General features: G+C 43.4%; 1 protein-coding gene across 1 annotated transcript in view; it reads right to left on the minus strand.

Moving 5' to 3' along the window:
* LOC109283280 (connector enhancer of kinase suppressor of ras 2) overlaps positions 1-18,506 on the minus strand; it is a 280,861-nt gene that overhangs the window by 77,011 nt on the left and 185,344 nt on the right. The gene's annotated exons all lie outside the window — the stretch shown is intronic.

Genomic DNA, 18,506 nt, shown 5'->3' on the forward strand with positions numbered 1-18,506 from the left:
AACAGGCTGAATAGGCATTTGTCTAGGATAGTTTAGAAACAATGCATCCTGAATCTGTTAGGGGACTGGATTGGATGACCTTTGAGGTTCTCCTCCCCAGTCCTCTGATTCTATGCCAGCATAATAATAGTTTAATGCAGCAGGACTATTTTCTGTACAGTAAAAGCAAATCCTTTGAAAAGCTCTAAATAATACATTTCAAAGCTAAAGGTTCAAATGAATTTAGCAAAAATTAATGCTGAGTTTCTGTGGAAATTGTATAAATTGATCCATTGTATATGTTTGCCCTCATCCCCACTCCCAGCAAACTATATACCAAACTTTTCTTCTCTGTGGATAGGTATCAACCTCCGTTTAAAAGATCTTCCCCCAGAAACAATGCAGGAACATTAAACAACAGAGAATGATGTACATAAAACGACCCAGCTGAATCACTTTGTTGGTCTTTACTTTGGTATTTAAAGACAATAATGGTTTTTACATCTACAGTAAACCTAAACCAAAACTCAAATTGTATTTATTAGAAATCTATGGTTAATGTTACCATTGTATCTACACAACTCATGGAAGATAGCTAAATGTTTCCTAGGGCCTCTCTTTTTCTTTCAGAGGGTTTTGCACAGGTAAACTGGTCTGCGTGGGAAGAGTTATTTTCAGCATTAAGAACATAACCTATATGCACACAAAATATATGTGAAAACTTAAAATTAAAATATACTTAAAAATACATTTCCTATAATCCCATAATCTAGAACAGGCTAATCAACAGCTGAATGAGAGTGCAAGTGCTGGATTGTGAAATAGGGTTTAAAAGTAGAAACTGCACTCACTAGAATATTTAAGCTGGACCTACAGCTCCAATAAACAAGTAAAAATGAGAAAGTTTCTGTTATTTTTCTGACTGCTGTAATCCAGGTGGTAAAAATTTAGGCTTGGTAGGGGCAGGTAACACATCTGTCTTCAGAACTATCAGTCAATCAATTCATGTCATTGTTTCCCCTAAGGTCCTTCTAGGTCTTGTATATATCCTCAGCCCAACAGAAATGTTCTGTTAACTCAAGGTGCAGAAAGAAATGACAATATTTGTCTGATCTGTCCCCTGAAAGCACTCTACAGCTGTGACCAAACAGAAGCGAACAGCTGCAAAGTGCTTTAAAGGACTTGATCCCACAAAAATCTGAACCCTCATTGCATGCGGGCTCAGAAGAAGACATTTCAAACTTCAGTAACTTGTGTCTGCACTGCCTCCCAGCCTTGGAGCTGTTTTCAGAATGGGGGTGGAGGAAGTTCAGTCTGAGGTTTTTCCAGTCAATGCTGGAGGATAGAGCGGGTAGATTGGAGGCCCCCTTCCACCCCCCCTTCTCACCCTCCAATGCCAGCTGGGGAACCCCTAGAACAGCTCCCTCTGCTCCTTTTCCCCACTCCCATTCTGAAAATAGCTCTGAGGCTGGGAGGGAGGAGGGGGCATTGCTAGGGGAAAATGGTTGCAGGCTCTGTAGCTAGCAGCTGAGTTGACCAACCCTCCCTCCCCACTGGGCCCAACAGTGAACTTCTGCTTGGTTTGGGGGATCGTTGTAACTCAGAACGCTACCTGCAAAGTGTTATGAATTACAGTGGAGAGCTGCTGTTCTGTCTGTGCCCTAAAGTAACTGGCATCCTTCCATACAGCTCTTGTTGATTCATTTACTTATTCTTGCTAGTGAGTCACAAATGGTTAGGAGGTTCTCACCCCCAATAACAGCTGCTTTGGTGAAGGCATCTGGTTTTCAGAAACAGTTTCACTCCCTTGCTAGTCATATCCTTCAGTGTTTTCATTCATTTTCACATTCTTTTCCTAGAAAAAAACTGTCGGGGTGGCAGAGTAAAGAGAATTTTGTTGCAATAATGGGAAAATTCATTACCGTGTAACCTGGGTGGTACTCCAAGAGGTACCCCCTCTCCAATTGAAGAGATCAAAGCAGGTTCACAAGCACTGTGGGAGGTGTAGGGACTTTCCTTCCCCTATAGAGCACAGCCAGACCACCAATGGGAACTTAACCATATAACTTTTAATGAGAGAACAGTACTGGGAACATAACCACTACAAACCAGGGGGCATAGGGGACACTACAATGCCCCAAAGGGGCAGGATTCAACAAAGGTTAGACACTTAGTCGTAGACATATTCATCCAATTGACAAAAGACAGGGTTAACAAAATATAAAACACAAACAGCAGAACAGATAATACTGGTTGGTGCAATATAAAAGGCACAAAATACAAAATGTCAGATAACAAGGAATATAGGGCCTAGCTAGCTGGAGGAGGAGAATGGGGAAAACACAATAACCCCTTTCCACTGCAACAAGTGTTTCTCCCTTTTACTTAACTCATCCCAGCCAGGACTTGAACTTCGACCGCCCACGTGGCAGGTTGAAACACTACCATACAGCCAACAGTGCTGATAGTGTGTCAAACTGCTAGGGGTCTTGACCTTGCTGGAGCCCCGGCTTCACATTGAGCTGCCTGGCCTCTTACTGGAGGAGCTGGAAGCAGAGCTGGGAACCTGTCAGGTCGCTGCTCATTTCCTTGCTGGAGCTGGGGAGCCTCTCCTGCTGGCCGCAGCCTCTTGTAGGGGATCCTGGAACCCAACGGGGAGCCTCTCCTGCCTGCCGCACGCCATGCTGCTGAGGGTCCAACTGCTGCTTGCAGGTCCCACTCCTTCAGGCTCTTCTGGGGCAACTGCTCCTACCCTGCTGGCCCAGCTCTTGCCAGCTCTTTGAAGCTCCTTCCTTGTGGTCCCTCACTGGTCTTTCCTGAGTCAGCTGCGCTGCCCCTTTTATCCCCCTCCAGGTGACCCAAGGGGCCAAATCAGGGGACATGGAGGGTGAATCTCTGGGGCCTGATTGGTGGGGAAAGGGAATCCCAAGTCCTCCAATCATCTTTTATCCTTTCAAAACCCCTGGGCTAAGTCACTGCCAGCTAGCCCATCACAACCATATAGTTTTAATCAGCATCTCTAATCTTCAAAATGGTGGTGGGGGTGCTTGAACTAAACCTCATTCGATGAGCTTTAGTTCAAGTGCCCCTGCCGCCATTTTGAAACATGGGGACACTGATACATGAGATGCGGGAGGCTGCTGGAGTACAGTAATTACCACACTCCAGCAGGCTCAATTAATCAAGTCTGCTCTGATGCACTGTAATTACAGAAATGATTACCTTTCTTATCTTATAAAAATATAAAGTTGTTTCCCTGAACACAGTTAATCACCAGGCTGCTTGCAGACATTAAAAGACCCCAAAAAGTGCTTTACCAGAAGCAGGAGTGCATTGCTTACACCTGACTCTGCAGCATCTGTATAGCTAGGGCGCTTCAACAGGGCCTTTTGGTGCTTTTAGCTAAAGCTGATTCAATCAACTATTAGAAAAAGCACCAAAATAGCCGCATTAAAGCACTCAATCTGTACACGTCAGGTGATCCAGGTCCAACTAAGGTGCTGCGCTTCTTCTGGGTGTGTGCAGGGTTTAGCGCGTGAATGCACTTAGTTTAAAATAAAGTGCTATTTTTTTTTAACATCTGCAAGCAGATATACTTTCCTGTCAAAACTTTTCACAAAAGAATCTCCATCTCTTGGCTTCCTCCCAGGGCCATGATACCACTACTTCACTGTTTTTTGGGGGCTTGTTGCTTCCTTCCAGGATGATTCTGACAAATACAGTGTTTAAGTAAATCTCCTTAATTACTTGGGCTGTGCAAAACAGCACTCTTTTGCTTTGACTTCTGTTTCAATGTTTCCACAGACCAGTGTTTCATTTCAAATTTAGTTTAGTTTTGAAAGCACTATTCCATTTCATTTCATGTAAACAGTTTCACTGTTTTGATGCTGTTTCAAGTTTTGCCCACACCCCCAGAGGAGTCCAGCAGAGCACTCCCAGGGGTACGGGTGGGAGGCTGCCACTGCCACCTGGGACCAGCACTGGGAGCTGAGCCCAGTGGAAGGAGACAAAGTGAAGCCCCAGTGCTACAGTCCACTTCCCCCCACTAGGCTTAGTTTCACCAGGCTGGGAGCCACTGGGTGCTGAGCTCGGTGGAGTGAGGTGGAGTGCAGCTCTGGTGTTGCATGTTCCCTCCCTCCACTGGGCAGCAAGCCACTACGTGCTGAGCCCAGTGGAGGGGGTGGCATGCAGCACCAGCAATGCACTCCACCTCCCTCTACCGGGTAGCAAGCCGCTCGGCTCTGAGTCTGGTGGAGGGAAATGGAATGAAGCGCTGGCGGTGCATGCCACCTCCCTCCACCAGACAGCAAGCCATTAGGCGCTGAGCCCAGTGGAGCATGGTGACATGCAATACCAGCAGTGCACGCCACCTCCCTCCACTGGGCAGGAAGCCACTGGGTGCTGAGCCCAGTGGACGGAGGTATACTGCAGCTCCGGTGCTGTGCACCACCTCCCTCCACCAGGCTCAGCTCCTAGTGGCTCCAGCCCCATGGAACTCAGCCCAGTGGCAGGAGGCAGAGTACAGTGCTAGCTCTGCCCACCTCCCACCACCGGAGGGAGGTGCACAGCCCAGCTTCTAGATGTGGGCAGAGCCGGTGCTGTGCTCCCATTGGCTCTGCCAGCCCCATGGAGTGCAGCACAGTGGCGGGAGGCAGGGAGAGCCAGGGCTGCACTCCCCATTGGGCTGAGCCACATGAGGCTGCAGAGCTGCTTGGAACACAGACCTGACTCTCCCTTGCCTCCCACCACCTGGATGCTGCTTCAAAACTTGAAATGTTTCAAAACTTTCAAAACATTTCAACTGGCCCGTTTCATTTTCAAGCTGTTTCAAAGCCCTTTGTTTTGTTTCGATTTTGCTGTTTTGTGCTTGACATGAGTCAAGACAGCATCGAAACAAAACAGCCAGAAAAAATTCGTACAGTTCTATTAATTACCAACATCCTCCAGAATAATTTGACTATTGCAATCAGTGCAATTAAAAAATTTCAGGAACAACACACAGAGAGGAAACTTGCTGACTGCATCTGTTGTTGAACCAGCTGATTCATATCAGCTTACAGAAGACTTAGGTAACATGAATAGGTTAATCCTATACATTACCACTCAACATGCAATAAATATTATATAAATACATGATTTCATTATGATTGTTACTATAATTATAATTAATACTATCTTAAATCTTTTCCCCTGGTTTATCAAAATACTCCTAAACCCTACTGTTGCATCATCTATACAAAGTGAAAGGGGAGAAAAAGAAAATATAATAAAACACCAAAATGATTCACTTTGTCCCCACAAGTGAATGGAAATATCAGAGGTTATATTCCGCAAAGTTTTCATTTAAATTTTTGGCAGCAAATCATATGGTTGAAATACAAATCCAAGATATTAGAAGTAAAATATAGATGGAAGGGACCTCAGGAATTTATCTACTCTAACTACCTGCAAAAGGCAAGAAGATCTATGGATACAGCTGATCATTAGGGTTGCATGAAGTTTCAGTAGCCAATTCAATTCGGAGGAGATTCGACCCGATTCAGCAGCTAAATATCCAAATCTGAATTGAATCGGGAGACCCATTAAAAGCTCTTAATAAAATCTGAATTGATTCAGAGATTCAGCCATAGACTAAACAGGCAGCAGTCCTCAAGGGTGCTGGACACCAGCTGGTAAGTCTGTTGTGGTGGGCAGAGAGGGGAGGGAAAGGGCATGGGGGAGGCAAATCAACACCCCCACAGCAAGGGAGGGATTGGGGTTGGGGCTTGGACAAGCTGCCCAGCCAGAGGGGCACACAGGACTCGGGGAGGGGGGCTTCCACCACTGCATGCCTCCATGCGCCACTGGTCTGGGAGGGCATGGGAGTGGGTGTGTGCCCCTGGATCTGCATGGGGTGGGGTGGGCTGGGCTGCACTCTGCGAGGTTAGGCCCAGTCACCTGTCACTGGGTTGTGCTCTACGGGGCGGGTGGAACCAGGGCTGTGCTCTGGGCAGCTAGCCCCAGCTGCAGCCCACAGCACAGCCCTGGCTCTGCCTGCCCCACAGAGCACAGTGGAGTGGAGGCTATGGGGGGGTGCATCCACCCTAAAATTCCCCATAGCCCCTGCTGCCGGCCCCTCCCCAATCTGGGTGCATGTGTCCGCCACCATGCCCTGCCACTGCTTGCCCAATGGGGGCATGGCGGGGCAAAGCCATGGCTTGTCTGGGAGGCACAGGGAGACTGGAGTGGCTTCCGCTGCTATGTGCCCACTCCCAGCACTGCCGTGCCTGCATCCCGTGTCCCCCGACCCTGTCTGGACAAGCAGCAGGAGGGCATAGCCCCCACTCCTAGTGCCTTCTGCTGCCTGCCTGGAGTGCAGTCTGGCCCAGCCTCCCCGCACAGATCTGGGGGCACACGCTTGCTCCCATGCACTCCTAGACCAGTGGCGCATGGCAGCGTACAATGGCGGGACCCCCCCTTACCTGAGTCCTGCACCCTCCTGCCCTGGCTGGGCAGCTGGTCACAGCCCCAGCCCCAATCCCTTGCTGTGGGGATGTTGATCTGCCCCCACCACACCAGTTCTGTCCCCCTTCCACACACCACAACAGACTTACAGCCCCGGTGGGCTGGAGGCAGCTATGTCTAGTGTCCATGAGGACTGCTGCCTGTTTAGTTTATGGCCGCAGCTCCGGATCCAAGTCATCTGAATTGAATTGGGACAGTGACTCAAATCACTGAATCAAATCACTGTTCCTCTGAATTGGCCGAATCCAAACTGAATACTTGCTGCTTCGCACAGGCCTACTGAACATCAACCTCTTTATAACAATTCTTTTTGTATTTGAAGACTGATACAAATCCCACTCAGTCTTTTCTTTTCCAGACTAAACCATCCTACTTCTTCCAACCTTGCCTTGTATATCATTTTTCTAAACTTCTAACAATTTTTGTTTCTCTCCTCTGAGCTCTTCCCAATTTACCCACGTCTTTCTTCAAGTACAGTCTATTATGAAATAAACTACATAATGAATCATCCTAACCACTGTTGGCAAACAAAACAGAAAACATGACACTCACTCACAGAGTGGTGATTTAATAAATAAAGTGAAAGATGGTAGGCATATTTCTTATGATTGTCTATTTATCTTCCTTTTTGCTTTTGTATGAGAATGGAAATACAGTAACATCTCTGCTATCTGGTATTTAACTAACTGGAATACTCCATTAACAGGAGTTTGTGGCTGGCCGACTGGACATGGGGTGGTGGAGGGGGAAAGCACCCATGCAGCGGCTGCCACTGCCACCCAGTACCCTGTGCTGCTGCTGCTCCGCATACAGTCACTGCTGCCACCCCACCTCTCCACTCCACAGGCTGGGTGCAGGAGGGGGTGGGGGAAAGCTTGCACCCACCACCCTATGCTGTTGCTGCTCTATTTGCAGCAGCTGCTGCCACACACCCCCTGCCCCACATTATCTGAAAACCCTGCCGGGTTTTTCATATTCATATTCTTTGCTAAATTGAGAAATTTCCCTGCCGGGTTATTTCAGATAATCAGAGTTTTTACATAACAGGCAATCCCTTTACCCCAGGGATGCTGGATAATGGAGATTTTACTGTACAAAAAAGTTGTTTTTCTGCATATGCAAGGTTCAAAGTTATTTCACAACCAAAGTAAAATACTAATTTCCAATAATGTTGTAGTAATATAAAAAATAAGAGAATATTGTATTTGCATTATTTTCAGATGGCTGTATAAACTTCTTCCTTAATCATGAATAAAAAAATATTGAATTACAAAAAAGGCCCAATAGTCACAACAGGGACAAGGGCATTATGATAATCCAATTCATTACATTTAATTCTTAGAAAAGGGGGTATATAACCAACTATGTGGAAATCTGTGTTTCTGTTAATAATCTTTCACTCTGAGGTGCGTATAAACACAAAACAAAGTTATTGTTTAGTTTATCTAGTGCCAAGCACCCTGTTGATACACAGTGGGAGTGTCTACATGAGATACTATGTCACTGAACTATGGTGACATAGCTTGTCACTATGGAGACATCGTGTCACGGGGCATGAACCATGACACTGACTGACATACTAGCAACAAGCTACTGCACAGTAGCTCATTGTTATGGCTCAGTTGGGTCAGAAACAACCCATGCACTGCCAGGACTGCGCAGTAACGATTGTTTTAGTGCTTTAGCAAGTACTAAATGACTGTGCAGTAACAACTGTGCTAAAGCAAGTACTATGCTAAAGAAAGTACTAAATGACTGTGCAGTAACAACTGTGCAGGTGGGGGCACATATAGACACACCCAGTAAATAAATATTTTTTTATCTTATCTACTGACACAGAAAGCTCAATAGCATGAAGATTTAATACCTGCTGCAAGGGGGTCTCTGGAGAGCATCCCATGTCAGATCATAAACATCAGATGCCCCATGACAGCTTTAAATTAAGAATATTGTTCTAAAATGTAATGTAATCTTTATGTGGTTTGAACAATTTACCAGTTACAGATGACAACTTATGTGATTTATACTGAAATCACATGGTTAATCTTACATTGGGTGAATAAGTCACTTATTTGATTTTGTATGAAGTTACGTAAACAGGTTATATGAAATTAAGCATATAAATTTAGAAAACAGAAGAGTCTAACTGAAGTGTCAGTACCTAAGAACAAAAAATACATAAATAAATAAATAAACACAAAAAATTCTATCGCCTCAATCAGCATACTAGGCCTCCCATTAGATTGTAAGATTACTTACTTAATTGTAATGTAGGTTGTAGTTTTAGAGTTGCTCAGTTTTCTGGGCTTTATGTTGTGTTAACCTAATAAATATTTAAATTTGTGCCTGGTCTCTCAAACCATTTCTACCACTGCTTTGTAGAGCTCATGCCACACTACTAGTGGAAATAATACAAACTGTTATTTTGCAGGACATATCCCTACTTCTGGTTGAATGGTTGGGAAAGAATTTCTATTAATGATCATTATTCCATTATGGCCAGCTACAGGGTTTTTCCTATTTCTTATACTTACCTTTAAAATATCTGATACTAGCTATTATCAGAGACAGAGTACTGGACTACATGGATCACTGTGAAGTAATCCTGTGCTACTATGTGAGTTTGGCATTAGCTATTAACTGAAATATCTCAATTTAGCAAAGAATATGAATTTCAGAATATAAATCTCAGGATATGAATTAATCTCAGAATATAAGATTTGGCTAACCTCTAAGGCTGGGGTTCTCAACCTTTTTAGACCCAAGACACTCCTCAGAAAATTACAGGTCTTAGTTTTTACTTGTTTTTGAACTACAGAAAAATAATAGAACATTTTTTTCTGTTACAAAGAACTCAGGAAGACCATAATAGGTCAGAAAGTATTTACCATGTTGAATTCCTATTAAAAATCTCTGGGTTTATCTTGCAAATCATGTTTGCACATTTTGCCTCCAGAGATAGGTCACCAGCATCACAAGGAAGGACTTATGCAAACAATATTGAGGCCACCAAGAAGCTGACAAGAAAACCTTACACTGGGAATGGCTTGGCCCACCAAAATTCAGATATTTTGTCTTGATAGCAGTATGAAAGTAAGTGTCATAAAGGTTGAGAGATGCAAACCATTTCTACCAAACCATTCCTCCCTTCCATTTATAGAGACAGTATAACAACATTAATGTGATTCTCTTGAACTTGAGCTTGTGCACAACAGGACTGAGCTTTCTTGAGTCCAAGATAGGAGCCTATCCCTTTTTTCCTTTCCAGAACATGGAAATACTCTCTATACAACCCCATTCCCTTCAGATGAGCAGGAACTCCCCTACTGCCCTGGGGCTAGCAGGAAGCAAACCTCTTGTTGAAGCAACATCTTAACATCTCTAAAAGGGAACAGGGAAGAGGGAACTTGAGAGGGCAGCAACCTGAATTGGATGGTATAATAACCAGCTATAATAACAGCCAGACCTCAATGGGGGGAAAAAAGGAGGACAGAAGAAGAGAGATGGACTAAATCTCTTGAGAGCACCATCAAAGGTTTGATCACTACAGAGTAGAATAGAGAATACCACACTAGAGGAATAATTCTTCTTGTGAAAACAATGATGCTTCTTCAGTGGTTCTTGCAGCCAATACATGAATGAAGGAGAAGGAGACTGCTGAAAATATCTTTTCACAGAATACAGCTCATGTGTAGGCGAAGCTGTGTAGATTTTGAGGGAGCAATAGTCCATTAATGGTGCCAGTGGAGGCAGAGAAAACAGTCAAGATTCCAGTTCTGGTTGCTGTATCAAGTTACCTGGAGCTGTGAAATGTGCCAGCACTGGTGTAGACTCCAGGTCTGTTGAGTGGAATGAAGTGACCACAAAAAGTTGCAGTTTATTACAACTGGATACAATTGTTCGGGACAATATTCTTAGTGGCAGTGCTGGAGGTGGTGTTGTGAGCAACTCATAGTGAGTGCAAGAGGCAATGCCAAGCAACATTTGGGGCACTTATCCCTGTGCTTTCTGGGCAGTACTGAAGCAGTTATCCTATGGCTGGGACAGTTTATTCACAGATACTCCCGCCTTGGTCATGGGGCTGAACTAGATGACCTCATGAGGTTCCTTTTAGCCCTACTTTCCTATGATCCTATGAAACTAGTAGCTGGTGTAGGAATCTCAGTATCAAGGCATTTTCAAGCTTCATGGAATCCTACTGGGGCCATGATGTCTTAGAATGGGGGGTTGAGGAAGTAAAGAAGTAGGCCTCCTCAGAGAAATCCAGGATGGGTACCTCCTGCATCCTTGGTCCTGCAATCTGCAGATGTCTTCTCTAGTGTCATTATGTGGATGGTCTCTTCCAAGAGGTGCTCCTAAAAGCCAAGCACATGGCAAGAATCTTGAACCAGAGTGGGGACTGGCTAAGGGAACTAGATTTGGAACTGGGTCTTGTGCTCCCAGGCTGCCAGGTGTGTCTTGTCACTGGCTGCTGCTCATGCCAGAGCTCTAAGGGGCCTGATCCTTCTTTCTGTGGAGCAGCCCTTCCCTGTTGCCACCAGTCAGGCTGCTGGGCATGCCGTGGCGACCCACTCTGGGGTCTCCCTGAAGCCTAGGGCTGGGTGCAGGGGAGGGACCATGGTGACATGGGAGGGGTTGGGGGCATGCTCACTTGTGACCAGCAGCCAATCAGGGGTGGCCTGTGTGTCCAGCTGTGCTCAGCAGTCTCCAGCAACCTAGGTAGCCTGTGGAGCCTGCTGGAAGGTGTGCAGGAGTACCCCCAGTCTGCTGGCCTTAGTCAGTGCAGGCTGCCTGCATGTCGTTCCCCCCCCCCCCCCGACAAAAGGGCGAACATGTATTCTGTTCACTTCCGATCTAACCTAGGCCACTTGCAGAAATCTGTCTAGGCTAGATCAATTACTCCTCAGGCTTTTTGAACATCTGTACTTATCCTAGTTGTACTGTGCTTAGTTTCTTTCATCTGGAACCTTGCTTACATTTTCAAACTATATCAAACTTTAAAAAAGTCTTTTTTTTAGGTTTACAAACTACAAAGATCATTTCAGCTTACTGCTCTTTCTTCCCATCATGACCCCATATCTTATTTTTTTTAAATTAATCTCAGTTTGGCTGTCATAAGACCCCATTTCAAAGTCTTTGGATTCTACTTAATTAATCATTTTAGGTCCAAGCAATTAAATTGCAATATATCATTAAATCATAAGATACAGAGCAATAGAAAATACAGATGAAGTCCAATTAGCTTATGCAGCCTATTTCTGTGCTAGCGCAGAATAATTCCCTACAGTTTTGTTCAATCTACTTCGAAATGACTCAAGCAATGGGATTTTTAACCATTTATTTGAGAAATTTCATCATTAAAAACATGTTCTTGATACTTAGTTAAAGCTTTCCTTCACTTAGTTATATTATATTGTTCCATCCATTCCATGAAATCTAAACAATTCTTTCCAGTTTTAGGTGCCAATTTCTCTACTGTGTCATTAGGGTCAAGGTGGGGAGAAGTCGTATTCTCAAGTTTCTTTGTGCCCCCCACCCCTCCCCAGCACTGGTACAAAACTAGAGGAGCATTTAAAGCAATGTAGTCGTTCTAAAGGATTATGTGTCAGTTAAAACTTGCCCTTCTGACACACACTACATACTGTGGTTCTGGGGTGAGGCTGATGCAGGTACATGGAGGTGCCAACTTTGCACTCATCTAACCATTTAACATAAATGCATTATAATATCTAGGCCAAGTCAAATTAGTATTACAAATATGCTTATATTATATTAATATTAAAGGACTGTTTCTTTATGCTGCTTTTTACAGAAATTGCAATAGACTAACATAACATCCTTGTTCAAGCTGATAGAAATGTAAAATGCCCACACAGTATAAATAGTGAAAATTATTTCAATTTTGAAACTGTATTATTATTTTAATAATCAAGGGATATTTTATAACATAAGAAAGAAGTTTTTTTAAAACTATGCCTTTTCAATGCTCTTTTGATACAGTTTTTTTCCAAATTCTTTTAAGTTAAAACATTTTAATAGTAATTATAGGTGAATGAATTGAAATGCCAAATTATGAGTTAATTAGATTTTATTAAAATAGACAAAGTGAAAGGATTTTAATTTACTTCACTACAGCTGTGTCAAAATATACAAGGGACACATTTCTCAGGTAACAACTTAAAAAAAGATTGGTTTAAGCAAACTTCACATTTCAGTTCTACATTCAGAGAATGTACATTATATTAAGGCAAACCAGCTGAAATATTCAACTTTAGCTGAGTTATATAAAGGGCTTTGTATTATATATATTTCAGCTTATTAAAAAGAAAGGGAAGTGACCATACTGCTCTATTCTCTTAATAAATATAACATAACATTCTATATATAATATATTTTCACAGTCATTGTGGTTCAAAAAAGTCAAACCTGGTGTATATATCCTACTTCTATTAAAATCATTATATAATTTACTGTTATATTTCATGTGTTGGCATATCCTGATGAAGGAACCTTTTTTTCCGTTGATACAGTAGGCAGATTAGTTTCAGTCATTCATTGGATTAAAAAGGAAGGAAAAAAGGCCTCAGCACTAAACTCCAAAGACATTTTTAATAGTTTCCTAAATTCATATTTTAAAAAAAATTTCATTTAAAAACTTTCTCTTAATCAGTAATACTGTCAGTTAACAGCAAGGCAAGGCATCAATTAACAGTCATCAAGTTAAGAGGCACTCTTCATTCCTGTTACATTATCAATGGTTCAAGAGTTAAATGTTTAGTTCATTCACCAAACTGTAATGAAGGACCCTTAAGATTTTATGATAAATCCACAAAGCAATAAAATTGACATCTTTAGTACCTAAGCACAGTACTGCCTCATTTTAAGTGTTCCCCTACTGTGCATTGTTATAGCTACACATGTCAAATCTAACCTTTAAACTCTAATGTTCTTTGGTCTGGTGGATTTTTCTTATGATCTATTATTTCAACAAGGTAACATTCTTTTAATATAGTGGTGGGGTTTTTTCTCTAAATACATAATATTTCTAAAATGAACTGAAGTTACAAAAAAAGATCTGATTACTTGTGATGCAATTAAATCAATGTGTGACCTAAATCTGTTCTCTGACAATCAGAGAAGGCTCACTTAGAAGGTTCATGGCTCAGGCAATGCAGACACCATAGATAAGACACCATAAAGGAGTATATAAGACACTAATTTGGGGCTTCAGTTAAAATGATATTTGTCTTCAAAAACCACAACATTTAAAAAGAAATCATTAGTCCCTCTTTGGCCATGTAATCTCTTAGCACCTGGTAGTATAAAATTACCTGAAAATATACAATATAGACCAAGGAAACCAGAAAGTAAATTACATTGTTCCAGTGTACCATACTTCAACTTGCTGTAAACTATGTTGAGTTTAACTACTAGCACAGTGGCACTTCTCCTCCCCCAACCCTTTCTCCCCAGTTTGAACAATAGCAGTGCATAATTTCAATATCTGCTTTACAGAGTTTGAATACCGTTGACCTGAGTTTCTTGTACCCCACGTTGGTAAGAAGATTTGACACTGATGTTATTCTAAAATACTAACTGAACAGCAGGAGGACATTCCTCATCCATTATAATTCAAAGGGTCTATCATCTCAAGTGTATGCCATGGTTAAAACCAAATTATTTTCTGAAACCTGTAATTTTTAATAAGAGGCAGGAATAGCTAACTAACAAGCTAGGAACCCAGAAGGAACCCAGCAGCTACTTCAATAATCTCAATTATTAATGCATTAGTGGCCCCGATTCTGCCATATTTAGTCACATTCATTATACAATATGGTACTAGACTTATTGATTTAAACTGTGGTTTGTTTTTTCAGAAACATTATGCTACTTCGTTGTGTGCCTTCAGTTTTGATGTGGCTATTATTTCTGGGACTACAGTAAAACAAGATTAATGATCATATTTACCTGAATCCAAGACAACTTTGAATTTAAGATGACTGCCCCCAAAGTAGATTTTATATATGGAAAATTATAAATGCATTAGAATTTTCCACGTATAAAATCTAATTAGTAGAAGCTCATCTTAAATTCATCCACCGCTCCACTGTGGCAGGAAAAGCAACAGTGTCAGGAGGAGAAGGGCCAAACCCTCCCACACTCCCCTGCCTCTTGTTCTTTCTGCCTGCCCTTCCTATCCTTTATCCCCCCATGCCTATACCTATCCCCCTCCATTGCCTGTCCCCTCTGATACTTGCCCCCCAATGCCTTCCCCTCACCATATGCCCCCCCAGCATCTGTCTTTTGCTCCATTGCCTGTGCTTATCCCCTCTATGCCCTGTCCTCTACCCACTGCAGCTTACCCCCAACTAGGTTGGCCATCACAGAGGACATTCTGGTTTTCTGCTACTCTGTCCTCTACTGACATGAAACCGGATGCCTTTATGGCATAAAGGCATCCGGTTTCATATCAATAGAGGACAGAGGACAATCGGACTGTCTTCTATGATGGCCACCCTACCCCCAACCCACTGCACTTCCATCCCTTGCCTGTTCAAACTGGGTGGAGAGGAAGTGCCACTATTCAATTAGCCAAACTCAACATTATTTATGGCAAGTTCATGTATAGTACATTGAAACAATGTCATTCTGTGCTGACCCCTGATGCTTGTCCCTACACTTCCTCATGCTGACCGGGGAAAAAACCTTGTCTTGGATTTGAGTAAATATGGTATATACAAAATTCCCTTTTACTTTTTCTGTATCTTTACTGAAGTTGATGTAAAAATTGAAAATATAATGATGCTTATCTGAGAATAAAGCTAACATCTCCTTCCTCTAACTCAGCTTGATCAGGAATGGTTGACTTTCTAAAGGAACTGCACATACATCTGAGCACTATGTACAGCAGATTATGTAGAAGTCTACAGGCTACCTTTTGACATGCATCTAAAAGTGAAACAGATCACAGAACTCTTTAGTCAGCTGTAGCAGCTAATCTTTTTTTAGGATTGAGTTATAAATTGCCATCCTTTATTTTTATTTTGTTCCATATTTCTCTCTCTCTCTTCTTCAACTTCCTTTGTTCAATTTAACCCTCTTTGCCCTTTTTGACAATCTCTGTAAGAGCTTTCTGCTCAGCATTTCCTGCCAACTTAGACAACTTTCATGTCTGTTAACAAGGATCTCTCTATTCCAGAACTTTTATCAAATACTTTCTATAAGCATATCCTCCCCCATTACCTACATCCCTTATATTCTTCCTGTTCATGTTTATTCATTCTTCTATCCTGCTACTAAGAATTGTGTCTGTGGTGCTAACTTACTGCTTCAGGAGGCACTATGGTGAAATACTTTCCAAACTCTGAGAAGGGCTAGTTTGCCCATCTGCCAAACTATAGTAAGCTGGAGTGTGAGGGGTGGTGTTTCATGTTTCAGCTCAGCGCTGTCTGGCAGTTCAGTCAATTCAGCCAATTCAGACATGCCCATAATATTTTACAACCTGTTTTCTTTTATTCTCAAATTACAAAAAGAGTCTACTGATTCAGTCTCCATGAGTTTCAGCTCCACGCTTTAAAAAGGATGTGGAGAAGATTGAGAGAGTCCAGAGGAGAGCCATGTGCATGATTAGAGGTCAAGGGAGCAGGCCTTATGAAGAGAGGCTAAGAGGCATGGCACTCTTCAGCCTGGAGAAGCGATGGCTCAGGGGTGACTTGGTGGCAGCCTATAAGTATACAAGGGGTGTGCATCAGGAACTGGGAGAATGTCTGTTCACTGGGAGAAGAGAAGATCTAATGGTCACAAACTGCTGGAAGACTGTTTTAGACTGGGGATAAGGAAAATCTTTTTTGCCGTCCAAGTCTCCAGAGTTTGAAATAGACTCCCCCAAGAAGTGGTGCAAGCACCTACTCTGGATACCTTTAAGAAATGCTTGGATGCTTATCTTGCTGAGGTGATCTGACCCCAGCTGACTTCTTACGCCTTGGGCAAGGCGCTGGACCTAATGATCTCATGAGGTCCCTTCTAGCCCTAATGTCTATGAAAGCTATGAGTCAATCCAAGCAAAGGCAGCACATCAAAGAATGAAAGTCATCCTCAGCTGCTTGATAACAATTTCTCCAGAAATCTACCATGTTTATTTTTCTGTTATTGCAAGCAAAGTTTGCTATTGAAGATTAGTTTGGCTAACACAGACCTAACAGAATCTACAATCCACTCAGATTACATAACGAAGAGAAAAAAATTGAACTAATAATTATTCATCATTACATGTGCAATGTTTACTTGGTATATACACTGCATCTTTGATTCTACAATGCAGTAATACTCCAGACACAGGTCCTAAGTCACATGTGGTTCTTTATTTTATCACTTATACCTTTTCACAAAAACTAGCATAGATAGTATTTTGTGTTTTTCACTGCATTCATTGGACATGCCTTTCCTGTAATCATGAACACATGAGCACAAAATGTGTAATTACAATAATGCTTTTAACTACAGAAATATTTTTTTTTTCTTTTGAACTGGAGAATATTTGCCACAGTTCAGCCTTTGGTGACCACTCATATGTGGCTATAGATCAGGGGCGGGCAATTATTTTGGCCACAGGGCCACTTGATAAGTTTTGGTGAGCTGTTGAGGTAACCTGACCCTTAACAAGTGTCCCACACCTTAGTTTCCACCTTGGGACCAGAAATCCCACCCCAAACCTCTGATCTTTGCCACTAGAAGTCCCTCCCCTTGCTCCTGGAAGTACTTCTTTGGGAAAGGGGGCTTATCATCTTGAAACGGGAAAGAAAACAACAAATTATATACTAAAAATCAAACATCCATAATAGTATATTTAAATTTTATTTTTTTTAAATATTTTTGTCCTGATTTGTGCATGTTTGTACTTTATATATAGAAGTGATTTCATAGTAGCTCAGAATGAAGTCTTAATTCTCAGAATGAAGTCTTGTATATTGTGGGGGATGTGGAAGTGTCTGTGGGGTATGGGGCTTATGGGAGGCTGTGGGTATGTGTGAGGCTGTGTGTGTATGTGCGATGTGGGGGAGCGTGTGGAGATATTTGGGGATGTGGGTGGATATGGGGTTTGTGGGGATGTATGAGTGTGTGTGTGGGTGGGTAAGGGGTTTGTGGAGGGGGAGGGTGGCTGGGGTGTGTGCATATAGCAGCAAGTGGGGCTCCCCCCAGAGCCATGTGGGTGTGTGCCATGCTTGTTGGGTGTGTGATTGTGTGTGGGAGAGGGTGTGATTGTGGGGTTTGGGGTGTATATGTGGGGTGTGCATGGGAACCCCCACATGTGCCCCCCTGAGCTGGTCAGCCTCCTGCCCTGCAACAGCCCAGAGCCCTCATGCCCTGTGGTGCCTTCCTGCCACTGCCAACAGTGCACAGCCCCAGTGCAGCCCACACCCACTTTGTGCCACTCAGCTTGGCACATCCTGCTGCCCTTGGGCATGCAGAGGGGCTGGGGTGGCTCCTTCTAGCTGCTGCTGCTGCTGGCCCCAGCTCCATAGTAGCAGGGACCAGTGCACACAGCCTCGACCCTATGCCAGATCCAGACTCACCTGTCCCAGCTGAGTGGCAGCAGCAGCAGCTCCCCCACACCTCACCCACTGGGCAGCTTTTCATGCAGCCACCTGGAATGCGCACTGCTCCAAGCTGCCTTGTGACTCTGTCACCACTGTCTCCAGGCTGCCTTGCGGCTGCTCACCACTACCGTGCAGGACTGTCCAGAGGTGGCAGTGACAGCGCCACAGGGCAGCCTGGCATGGTGTGTGCTCTGGGTGGCTGCACCAAAAACTGCCCAGTGGCAGGAGGGGGAGGAGACACTAAGCCCCATACTGAGCAAGAGTTTTTGCCTGGCCACCGCCACTGCTGCTGCTGCTCAGCCTGGAGGGGTGAGCCCAGGGCCGGCACTGGGACCCAGTGGTGGCATGGGAGTGAAACTGCTGCACAGCACACAGTGAGCAGTGGTGGTATGGGAGAGAAACTGCTGCACAGCGTGGGGCAAAAGT

The sequence above is a fragment of the Alligator mississippiensis genome, chromosome 8 (assembly GCF_030867095.1).
Source record: "Alligator mississippiensis isolate rAllMis1 chromosome 8, rAllMis1, whole genome shotgun sequence".
Classification (NCBI taxonomy): Eukaryota; Metazoa; Chordata; order Crocodylia; family Alligatoridae; genus Alligator; species Alligator mississippiensis.